Genomic DNA, 13,635 nt, shown 5'->3' on the forward strand with positions numbered 1-13,635 from the left:
AAATGTTTCAAGTTCTCTTACATTTTCTTAACAAGTAGGCTATTATAGTGTTACTTTTTTTTTTTTTTTTTTAGGTTGAGGAAGGTTATTCAGAGAGCTGAGCTAAATTGGACAGCATAAAATCCCTTTATATGATTAGCTGTCTAAAAACATCAATGAGTTCTCTGTGGGCTCTTATCATGATCTGTTCTATTATTAATTTAGATAAAGCAACAAGATCGTGACTAACATGCGTTTTAGTTTTCGTTGTGATTTTACATGGCCTTCATTGTATTTACAGATCACACAACATTGAAATGTCTGTTAGGTTTGAGCCCATCTACAAGCTTGTGTTAAGTTTGACAAAATAAACTTTTATCAGGTAGCCTACTGTGTAAAAAAAATAAAATAAATAAATGGCTCAAAAATATGAATTCATATATATATAATAATATCTAACTATGGTGAAGTGAGACCACTAACAGCCAGTAGCAAATTGTGGTTTTGCCAACACACTTTCATGGCAGTTTGTAAATTTTGTCAAATTGGTAGCTAAAGCCAATTTTGGCCTCGATTTGGATAACTGAGACAAATTTTAAGAATCCTAGAAGATTCCTCGGCCAAAATCTGAAGTCTTTGATCGCTAGTTTGACATGTTTGCCGACAGCTGATTAATGACCATTGCTATCAAATTTTGTCTGGCAGTGTCAGAAGTTTTTGGGCGCAGTCTTGCAATGTGGCTTCTCCTACGACAACCGTCAAATCAAAAATCTATAGACCCTTTTCACATGATGTCACATAACTTCCATTCTGATTCGAAACGGTGCGTTTACTTCCGCCAGCATAATTCACCCAGTCTCTTGTACATCTGCCACAAATACTGCTAGAGCATTGGTGCCCAATCCTATTCCTGGAGATACCTACCTGCAGAGTTCAGATCCAACAATAATCCAACACACCTGTCTGTAATTATCAAGTCTTCCTGAAGATCTCAATTAGCTTGTGTTTGATCAGGGTTGGAGCTGAACTTAGCAGTAAGATAGATCTCCACAGGATTGGGCACCCTTGTGCTAAAAGATGACTGTAGCCGCCTACTCTTGTTTACTTTCAAGGCTAGGTGTTTAACATCTCAAATGAACTTACCGATCGGCAAGATTTCCCCCTCAGAAGAGGAGAAGAGGAGTTGAAAATGGAGCATTCAAATCAGACACTCAAATTCCAGTAGTGATGCTCACACTGTGTTTGCTGTCTTTATTGCAGATGAAGTTGGTTAAAGGCATTTGTCAGCTTTTGTCAAATAAACAGACGTTCATTAAATACTTAGCTACTGCTTAATACAATGCCTGTATACATACAAGGATAAAGTTCAGCATAATAAGCCTATATTTAAATACCAGTAAAGTGGGGTCTATAGAAAAATCTATATTTATATATGAATACATATATATTTTTTAAAGTCAGCTTGACACCTAGAAAGTTCTTGCTTCAAAATATTGCTTCATTATGTTCTTGAACTGGATAATACTGGGTTTATTTTCAGACCACTTGCATTTATGAAACTTGCCATGTAATATGAGAAGATTTAATATAAAAATATGACTCATGTCTATGTCATTTTCCCAATAGTAAAAAAACAGCATCATGTCATCGTTGTCTTTTTGTATTGCAGAACAAGAAGACTTACAAAGAAACATAGCTACATACAGATGATTTTTACAGTGTACTCACTGTTACAATCATATAACATAAATGGAATTAATAAATTATCATGGGAATAACAATTTAACATGTTAAAAGTTTCAAGTAGTTTTATTCTTACATCTTTTACAATCTCAGTGTCACATGTATAATTGACGTGATCCAACCGCTGAGATAGAAATAACAAAGTCTTTAATGAACACGGAGAAAGATACAGAAGAACACTCAGGAGAATCAATAGTACAAAACACGCGTAACTTAATTTTGATAACTGACAAAGGACATAACCAATCAGGGAACTAGATGAGACACAGCTGGGGATAATAAGTAACTATAGAAACAAACAAGGATGTAATCAGAAACCAAGGAAACCAAAACTAAACAGAGCAGGGAAACAGGAACTAATGGAAACACAACAGAATATCAAAATAAGAGTACATAGAACCAAACATAATTGTTACACTCAGTATATTGCATCGGTTCAGTTTTAAATGGTATGAATGGTATAAATGGCAAAATTACCCAAAACACTTTCTCCTCTTCAATTTCAGGAAAACTTTATTACATTCTTAAGTTTAATTACCTTGTAATGTCAGTAAGTAAAGCCACATACTATTGTTATTATTATTTTTATAATAGCTTTAAGAATCAATTGCATTTTCTAGGTCTCTTTTAGCTAATAGTAGAAGTATTTCTGTACTGTTTCAATACCTGTTGCCACTAAAATGCATGAGTATGTTAGTCTCAGCATCAAAACCACACTGAGCTGTGTACACTTCAAATGTTTCACTTTTGCTGTTTAATTGCGCAAAGGTTTTCAAATCTCTTTGTGTTACATGTTCATTGGCTTCTTTTGTAGAGCTGTATTGTATTTGAAGGGCAGTATCACAAACCGTAACCTTTAAAAGAATATGCGAAACGTTCGTTTGTGCTGACAAAAGGTCATACTGCATTGAGTATTTCTGCCTTCTCACTGAACTGTGCACCGTAACTTTGAGTTCCTTCCCTGCTGGTATTTCTAGACAGATGATCAAAATTGCAGGAAAGTAGTAATATTAAGTTGCTGATGCGTAAGAACTTTTAGCAGCACCAGTTCTCATTTAAAATGGCTGATTTTATGTCGGCATTATGACCAGGGTGCAAAGGCCATTGCAGTTTTCTTTCTCACTGAAGTTGCAGTGGATTTGATTTGCTTAGCGACTATAGTTTTCACCATTTTCCCAATGAATGTAAAGACCCAATATTCCATTACATTGAAGGCTTCCATATTTACGCAAAACTTTACTAGCAGAAATTCTTATCCTCCATCCACCCACCCCCAGTAACCACTTTAAATTGCCAAACACTGAATAACAACCGTATGATTTGCCCTCTCACATGAAAAGATTCCCTCCAGCTCAATAGAATACATTACTCTGTCTCCCACTGCGAGGAAACGTGCACAGAGTTCTTTATCTGATCCATAGATTACATCCATTTAAAACTAAGTGTTTAGAGTCGCTCCTGAATCTGATCTTCAAAAATCCATGTCAATCTCCACCTCTACAGAATTATAATGTCTTTCAAGTGAAACTACATTTGCAGTATGGATAATTCATCCCTATTAATGGCTGCTTGACATAAAGAGCAGACATTTTGAGCTTAGCTCAGTTATTGGGGTAAATTGAGTGACTCAAGATTTCTTTTTATGTGATTAGTAGAGCAGGAAAGCGCTAGTGTACATTGCATTGAAATTTCTCTGGCTGTTCATATTTTGTGGCGAGAGTGAATAATTGAAACGCACGCCTTGCAATTTTACCTTGCAAATAACACATGGGTCTGAAAATTGAAATATTCAGTGTGTCAGATGTTATTTGATTCTAATAAAAGAAAAGGCACATAATACATGAATTATTTTCTCATTTTTGCATGCTTGTGAGCAGTAAGGTAATTCAAAATAACAAAAAAAAAAAAACCTCTTCAGAGTTTAGTTTTAATTTTAAGTATTTTTTAAATTCTAATACTCCAAACTAATTTTATTTTTTTTAATGACAAGGCATTTTTAACTGATTATCACAATATGTAAAATTGCAAAATAATTTCTCTAAAGCATATATATTTCATTCAATTGCCTTTCATAATGCACATAACACAAAATTATTTTAATCTATTCTAATTTATTTGAATGCAAACAATATCATTAACTAACCCACTGATGGTTAGGGTTTAAAGATTGATTATTTTGAAGTATTTTGATTTATTATGTGTATTTGTACAGTACCAACATCTAAATTGCATGCCTGAAACAAGATAACCAAGCTGTCACCGTACTATGAACTCTTATTTTGATATTCTGTTTTGTTTCCTTTAGTTCCTGTTTAGTTTCTGCTTGGTTTAGTTTCGGTTTACTTGGTTACAACCATATTAAGTTACACAATACGTAATCACCATAGTGAATGATCTAATGATTCTTAATAGCAACCTAATAGCATTTATTCATTTATAATTGTTTAATCATTTTGATTTAATCATATAATCATTTGTCATTTGACCATTTATTCATTTTTATTATATTACTTATTATTTTACTTATTCTTCTTGCTTATGTAGTTCTTTTTTGCAGATATCTGTGGGTCAAATGATCACAGAACACTGAACATATCTTTTCCTTTTTTATTTTTTTCCTCTAAGAATAATAGACGAAGTAGAATGTCTTTCTCCATATTTGACCTTCTTTCATTGACATTATGGTGTGTCAATGAGTATTGTGCCACTTTATGATCACAGGTTCACTGGTGATGAAAACTGATTGGTTTAATTAAACAGATGTAAATAATATAACTGTAACAGTCTGGCCTGCAACACACACACACAACAATAGTAACTCAGAATAGATTTTTATTTAATCTTCATAATACTCAGGTACACAGGGAATGTAGAAGGAATTACAAACCAATAAACACATATGAGAACCGACAAGGAACTGAACATAACGGGGAGTTAATTTAAGACAAACAATGACTGACAGGTGATAATTATATGTAACCATAGAAACAAATGAGGAGATAATCAGTAACCAAAACTAAACAGAGCAGAAAAACAGGAACAAAGGGAAACAAAACAGAATACAAAGCCCTTAACCGTAGCAATAACAGTGATAGTTAAATAAAATAAAGAAAGCCTGCATCATGCCATTAACCTTAGTACCTTAGTTTCTTTTGAAAAGTGCCTGTAGACAACATATGGTGACTAAAATTGGTTACAGATGAGAGATTTTAGCATTTAATAAGAATGGCAAAAATTACAGATTCCCTTTGGTTTTTAGCACAATTGCCTGGTTTCCATTAGGTGTTTTAATGACACACACTGTATAATTAGGTAACAGCTAAAAAGATACAGAAAACTCATTATCCACTTAAGAAAGTCCTAGTGGGAAAAAAGCCTCATGATTTGATGGCTTGCTTATTATGAATGACAAATGAAGAGTCATGTGGATTCCGACAGGACTAGGGGCCGGGCTGTTTCTCTGCAGAGAAGCAGCATTTTTCAGTCCACCTGCTTTTGTGGGTTGGATAAGAAGCCTCTCTGAACAGGCATAACCATGGTTACCTCTTTTGCTGCCACATTGAAAGGTAGTGAAGTCCCTAAACCATAGAGTATGTTTTGAACAATGATAATGATGGATACAATCCAATAGGAATTTTTAAATGCCTGCCAAGATAAGGATTTACTATTCATGGATAGGTCACAATGTATAATACTCTGGAGCACTTTACCAATTACAAAGACATTTGCATGGAATATGTTTGTCTCCTGCTTCTCAGACATTTCTTTGAGAAAAATACCCTAATAATCTTATACATCTTAACAATGTCACAAACTGTGCTCACATTTTTTTAAGATACCAAAGTCTTTGATTCATAGTCTTAGAAGGCATAGATTTCACTCAGATAACATTTCTAATTAAACTATATGCTATCCACGTTCATTTTACAGTGCTACACTCATACTGTATGTTAATTATTGTCTTGTTTGTTTCTATTTTTAGTTCTTGATGAATTTTTAGAAGGAGCTACTCAGTTGGTTCAACTGCAATCTCTGTTAAATAGCCTGAGCAATAACATTTTCCTCTTGGTACATTTTTAATTTCTGACACTTAAGATTCATTTTTACATTCTCATGATTTATCCATTCTTACCAAAGCGAAATGTTCCCCCAACATTTACATTGAATATAACAAACCATATTGCTTTGTTTGTAAAGCAAAGTCTAGTGTCACAGAGAGTAATTTTATTTTTTTAATGTAGTGGCTATGTTTTTAGATGCCAACAGCTTTTCTGATACATTCACTGAAAAAATAGAATTATGAATCATGATGTTCTGTTTGACAGTATGGTCCTTTCAGATATTTTCAATCACTTGTTTAAGGATCTTTTATGAAAGATTCTAAAGATTCTACTACAGGATTTCAAGGAAATGACTTGGAAATGTCTGTTGTGGACTGTTCAGGGACCAAGTTCCATTAAAGTCTATTAGTGTTACAGGAAAATGTCGGAAGGATTATTTATTTTATTTATTTATTTTGCTTTGAAATGCCCAAAACAACCCAGGTGAAAAAAGTACTTCCAAAATGTATTTCTTAAAGTGCTCTATTTTCGTGCACTAATTTTGTACTTAATATACTAAAAATTATTCTTTAGTACTTCTTAAGATAATCTTAAGAACTTCTAAGTGTACTCAACTGTGCTATTTTGAGACACCATGAATATGAACTAAAATGTGCTTTTAACACACTATCTCTGTATTAAAAAATGTATCTAGTTACCACTTGTAGTACACTTGAACCCATCTTTCATACACAGTGTATTACAAGTGGTAAAATAACACAGTTGAGTATACTTAGATGTTCTAAAGATTAACTTAAGAAGTACTAAAGAAGAATTTTTAGTATATTAAGTACAAAATCAGTGCGTGAAAAAAGAGCAGAACACATTACAGAAGTGTACTTTTTTTTCCACCTTGGCTTATTTATTGGCTTCACTGGATTTATCATCTGCCTCTAAGTGGAAAATGTCTGAACCTGCAGGAAGCAACAACCCTAAAGTGCAAATGCATCAGAAAATGCAAGGGAAAAAAATGGTGAAAATTGGTGTACATTATAAAATTGTGTAAAATAGGCTCTCCACATGAGCATCATTCTTTTATAGTTACAAAATGAAAAACACCCTGAAGCCATACAAAATGTTAGCAGCAGTAGGGTAGTGATGGTAAAAGTTACTGTGATGCCGCTAGCTATAGCTAATAAGTTAACTCATACAAGTAAATGTAAGTGCTCAATTAAAACTAGTGTAATGGTTAACAAGCCTTTATTCCTCCAAAGTCATGATGTCCGAGAGAATATTTTTAGGCTTACTTCAAAGACCATGATATTCTCTCAAAGGCACCAGAAACCTAGTTGTCATGACAATCAGAGCAAGGCTGAGTACGTGAATGAACAATCATCTTTTGAGCAGTAGAATAATTCTGCAATCATGATTCCTGCGCAAATACATTTATGACACCTCTGTGCCACAAAACATGGTATTTAATCAAAATAGAAAAATACTTGCATTTGTGCGCCAAAAAGTAGATTATATAGCAGATTATATATAAATATACATATAGATATAAAACATGTTATTTTCCATGTTGTAATTAAACGGTTTTAATGCACACCCTTTCAGCCTATCAGAACTGAATGTATAGTGTTATAAATTTACATTAAAAAAAAAAAAGAACAACTGTGTAAGACCTGCTTTAGTAGCATGTTGTTGCCATGTCGAAGAAGAGGGTGTTTTTTTCCACCCCGGTTCCAAAACCCCTTTGTTTGGCATTCCTAAGGTGGACGAACTTAGAAAACTGTGGTTAAAATTAATTTTTAACACTGTTCCTGAACATTATTTATCTGTGTGCTGCACATCTTATAGAGGACAGCTTCCAGAACCTATGAGAGTACAGTGCCGGCTACGCACATAAGTTTCTCCTGAAAGACAGACCAGTTCCCACTTTGTTAGAACAATCAGTTGTTAAGTGATCACAATCTGTAAGTATGTTTTTTTTTATTTGTTGTTGCGTTATCTATTAACAGTTACAATTTTTCCAGTTGTTCCAAGTTTTATGTTGTTGCTACGATGTAAACAAAAGGTAAAGCTGTTTGGCTCCGATAGCTTGCTAGCTAACATTACAGTGTTGATGTAGTGTTTAGCTACGGGCTCTCGCTTTTGTAAGTTCTCACTTTTGTAAGACTGTTCACCAATCCTTAGGAACTTACCACTCTGAAACATCCTGTAAAAGCTTGCAAAGGTTCTGCACGGTCCTCTTGTTCGTTAACATTCTCTGGGTCTGAATCGGGCTCGAATTGGTGTAGCAAAATTGTTAATGTTTATACCTGAGCAAATGAAACTTGCAGCATTTCCGGAACACGCTTCTGTCGGTTCGCCAATCACAACACACTAGGCCAGCTAACCAATCAGAGCACATTTCGTATTTTGGAAGGAGGAGCTTCAGTGGAACAGGAACTAAACAGAGCATTTGAGACAGACTGGGAAGAGAGGTGCCGCAATAATGTAAAATATGTGAAAAATAATTTGCTTTTTGAACAATCAAGCATGATAACCTATTCTAACATAAACCAGAAACAAAATCAAGACTTTGTAAAAGGACATAATAGGACCCGTTTAAATGAAAGAGATGAAACACAGAATGCTTTTGAATTTAGGGGAAGAATCAGAATCATTTTTTTTTTTTTTTTTTTTTTTACTGTAAAAAGTAATATAATGATGCTTAATATTACACAGCAATATAGTAAAAATGGTCTTCTCAGTACCTGGAAGACCTTGTGATTGAGAGGTAGGAGGCAGAGCTTTACTCTGATAGCCTTTGGGCAGAAAATATGCTTGAATGAACATGGTGGAGCTGTTTCCCAGAAAGAGGAAGGGCAGATAGGCCAAAGGTGGAGACTATCATCAATCATTACTAGACCCAGTACTAGTCTTAACTAGCTGTAGGTCCTTCCTGTCAGAGGTGGAGCAGCTCCTAAACCAAACTGGGATGCCATCCACATTCTCTCTGAGCATGTCCGTCTTTACACAGATTTTCAGCCTCTTGAGGAAATGCAGGTTGTGCCTTCTTCAAAAGAGAGATATTCAATTTGGAAGAGAGGTCATAAATGATATGAAGAACCTGTTGAATATGTATGAAGAATGTGTTGAATATTTCCATCTCTAACTCCTAAACATTTATATTTGCATTTCCTAAAGGAAATACCAGTGCTTATAAGGTAGCAAAATAATAGTGGTAAAGCTTTACATAACACTCAACATGCGTCTTGGTTTCATTTGGCTGCACAAATGAATTAACACATTCATTGTGCAGTGTAAATTGTGGCTGACATTGTTAAATACTGTATGAATAAATCAACACTAATTCACTATTTAAATATACTATGTATGTATACAAAAATACATGAGTATGAAAGTATCACGATTTCATTGTAATCAGTTACATTTTGTAATCAGTTACATTTTGAAACATTAGCATTGTAAGTGAACTGACAAAATTTAAAATTAAATTTAAAAGTATAAAGATTTTAAAAATCAAAAACAGATAAAGCTGATATTATCTACAAAACATTTGAATTGACTTGATGCTGACAGTTTGTGAGGTTCGTTCATGGATTTTGACTGCCTGAAGTCTATTAGTCAGGAAGTCTAGGATTTGATGTGGGTCAAGATCACTCCATTATGACAGGTGTGAGTGCAACAGGGTGGAGGTCTCCACAGGCATTAAGCTGAAGCCCAATACTAGCCTGCAAACCACCCTGTGACCTGACCAAACAGGTACTGTCAAATTTTAAGACGGAACCAAACCACGATTATTTCCACTCTGGGCTCTAGGTCTACTCACCTGAAGAGGGAATAAAAAGAGACTGAGCTTTCTAAAACTCTGACTCAAAGCTGAAGGAGGGTATGTGTGTTTATATATATGCACAAAACGAGTTACGTTAAAATGAAAACATAAATCCACTAAACCATTTGCGCCACAGATGGTATTTCATTACAAAACCCTAGACTTATCCAATAACCACCTGCAGACAAGGGTACCCAGGTTCTAAATGTACTGAAATAGTGCTGTGCTTTAAATTAATTTTTACTTTTCTGCATAAACACAGCTTCTTTATATGTTATTTATAGGCTCATAAAATAGAGCATATTAAAGGCTCATAGAATATATCTTATTCACAAACTGGTACACTATTACCACCTGCAGTAGGCAGAATTTTGGTTGAATTTTATGTGTCCTTGTTACGGTAACACTTTATTTTGATGGTCCAATTTAGACATTCTTCTAACTTTACGTAACTTTGCAACTACATGTCAACATGGTTAGGTGTTAGGGTTTAGGTTAGTAAAATAAGTGGACACGTAGTTGCAAAAGTTATGGTAACACTTTAGTATGGGGAACATGTATTCACTATTAACTACGACTTTTCCCTCAATAAACTCCCAATTTACTGCTTATTAATAGTTAGTTAGTAAGTTAGTTGTTAAGTTTAGGTATTGGGTAGGATTAAGAATGTAGAATAAGGTCATGCAGAATAAGGCATTAATATGTTCTTATTAATTACTAATAAGCAGCTAATATTCTAGTAATATGCATGCTAATAAGCAACTAGTTAAAATACCCTAAAATAAAGTGTTACCAAAGTTATTTATATTCAGTAGAATGTCTGTTGGGGGAGCATTAAAATAAAGTGTTGGTAGACATTAATCAGACAATCCACCAAAAAAAATGGTGCTATATAGTACTAAAAGTGGTTCTTGGCTCATAATCATAGGGGAACCACTTTAAAGGGGACCTATTATGCAAAATTCACTTTTGCATGGTGTTTGGCTATAAATGTGTGTTGGCAGTGTGTGTACACAACCACCCTATAATGATAAAAATTCAACTACTCCTTTTTTTACTCCTTTCAGTGTCTCAGAACAAGCCATTTGCAGGTTCCTGGCAGTGTGACGTCACATTAGCCACAGGCCCCGCCCACGAATGTTGACAGACACTGCCGTTTTAACATAGAACCGCCCTGAGCGAGTTCACAGTGAGTTTATACAGTCCGCCATTGCTGCACTGACGAGAATGTCTCCCAAGCATTTTAGGTGTTCTGTAGCTGGATGGATTAATCCACATAGCTCTCTCCATTTACTCCCCAAATTTGAGCCACTGAAGACGAGGTGGATTAATTTTGTTTTCGTAGAAAATGCTCCCTCAACTCTTCTGAAATTCCTTTATATCTGCGTGAATCATTTCACACCGGACTGCTTTGTGAACGAATGTCAATACAAAGGGACAATACAAAACAGAGGTTGTGCTAAAAAGTTGTTACTCAAGGATGGATCAGTACAAACTGTTCGTGATCCAGCTTACAGTCTCCAGAGTGATACTGGATACGGCAGTAATGAAGGTGAGAGCACTTTATTACAGTTCATCGGAGCTGATTTACGGATATAAAGCTTAGAAGTTTATTAAGCACCACCCGAAAAGGCATAAGGTCTTTATATATTTGTTTACTATATTAGTTGTAACGAGTGTTTCTGTGTACTTTGCAATGTATGTTGGTGATAATGCAAGGGAGAGAGAGAGAGTTTATGGAGAATATTTTAATGCACACTTGCACTGTGTTTTATTAAGCTCTTACAGAGATTTTCTAGAGTGAAAACGGACGCTTCATCTTTTGTGTGAAGTACAATAAACATCATAAAACTTATCTGTAAATTTTTGGCCATCATTCGGACGGGGTCTGGTACAACAGGCTAACCATAATTAAACTAAACTATACCTGTTCTATCTCCATGCAGCATATATTCGCAGTTCCTGACAATATAGTGCGTCCTGACTGACTCCTGACACCAGAGAATCAGCTCTTGAAGCTCTGCCCTCTTAGGCCGAGCGCAGCAGCTCATTTGCATTTTAAGGGCACACACTGAAACGGCGCGTTTTTGCTCAACCCCAAAAAGTGGCAATTCATGCTATAACAAATTATCTGTGGGGTATTTTGAGCTAAAACTTCACATACTTTCTTGTTTACCATCTTGTAAAATGGGGCATAATAGGTCCCCCCTGCTGTATAGCACCAAACTTTGGTTCTTCAGTGCTATATAGCACCGCTACCATATACAGGACCTGTTAAGCCCCTGTATGGTTCTTCAGCGGTTCTTCAGTGGTTCTTTGGGGTGGTTAAGGTGCTATATAGCACCACTGCTGCACAAAGAACCCGTTAAGCCCCTTTAAAGGTTCTTTACAAGCCAAAGAACCACTGTTGGTGCTCTTTAGCACCATTTTTGTTGAAGAAATAAAATGCAATATGGCACCTGTTATGGGTTCTACATAGCACCATTTGACTAAGGTGCTGTAGAGCACCTTTAAAGATATGGTGCTACATAGCACCAAAAGTGGTTCCCCGATTATGAGCCAAGAACCCCTTTTAGTGCTATGTAGCACTTTTTTTTTTTTTTTTTTTTTTTTTTTTTTAAGAGTGAAATGCACTAATGAGAGTTGACATGTAGTTGCAAAGTTACTTATAGTTAGTATAAAAGTCTAAAGCGAACCTTCAAAATAAAGTGTTAATTTATTAACAGTGTAATTACACTGTTACAATGTAGTTACAATGTATTAATGCTGTAACAAAATAAAATGCGACCAGAATTTTATTTAAAAGAGATGTGTGTGTACCTCTTCTAACAGTAGTTTCATCAAATGATGAAGAAGAATGTTAGAACCTATATACAGTATCCAGCTGTAGGGTGCAGTCAAGATTACTTTTAGCATTTCTCAAAAACAGTGACAATATAGTGTTGCCTAATGCCTGTGTTACCTAAATAAGTGGGTAGATTCTCCATCTCTAAAAGTGAATAGACTTTTTGCCCACTTTTGTAAGAGTATATGACACTGAGTCTAGTGTTTGTCAGTCCACATGCATATTTGTTACTGGCATGTCTTATGACAGTCAGGCCACATACACACCGCAAAGTTTTGGCAGCGAAAACCGCATTTAAATAAAGGGAATTTCCTAATATATTATTTTGTGTCTAATGATAAATCTAAGTATCATGTAATTTGCTCATCTCAGATTTACTTTTATTAAAAACTTCTTGTTCAGTTTGGTTCTTTACACAGTACGTAGGTTATTATAGTAAATATGGTTATCAGAACCATGTTCTGTTATCAAAGCAGATGTGGGAGGCAGTTTTAGGAAATCTTTTAGGTATTGTTGCACTTGTGAGAAATTTTGTAGTCTAATGAGATTTTTTTAGTCAGTCAGTGTATGATGACACAATGCATAAAGATGAACATGATGTGTATAAATTTTCTCATATATAGCGAAAGGTTTGTTGTTTTGAATAAGCTGTGAGATCCAGAGAGACATCAAAGCATTACAGTAATCCAGTCTTGAGGAGAAACCAGAATGTATTTATAACCTACATTTTTCTCAGTTTAACATTATTCTGCAGTAACTGACAACTCATAGGTGTCAGGCTGCAAAATACAATTTACATAAACGTTTTACAGAAAATGTCTAGACCACACTTTATTAATAAGACATACATTGTGATCACAATACAAATTGAATGTTGTATTAGCTGGACTTGCTGACAAAATTTAGAGGTATAATGAAGCAAATATGTTTAGATGTGTGCAAATAATTATTGATTATCATTAGAATCTTTAGTAGCAGCACTAATTTCATAATATACTTACATTCCAGCCCTTAATTGTTGAGAAAATAGGTGTTGATTAATTCCATAATTCCATAAGGGTTAATAATCCAATAAAAGCTATGAGAAGCACTGTCCAATTTATATCATTAGTCTGTTAATATTCAACCCTCATTTAATTAATTCACTTTAAATAAAGCGATATGCTTTTAATTGCTAAAAGTCTTGG

Source organism: Ctenopharyngodon idella, chromosome 17, assembly GCF_019924925.1.
Source record: "Ctenopharyngodon idella isolate HZGC_01 chromosome 17, HZGC01, whole genome shotgun sequence".
Lineage (NCBI taxonomy): Eukaryota > Metazoa > Chordata > Actinopteri > Cypriniformes > Xenocyprididae > Ctenopharyngodon > Ctenopharyngodon idella.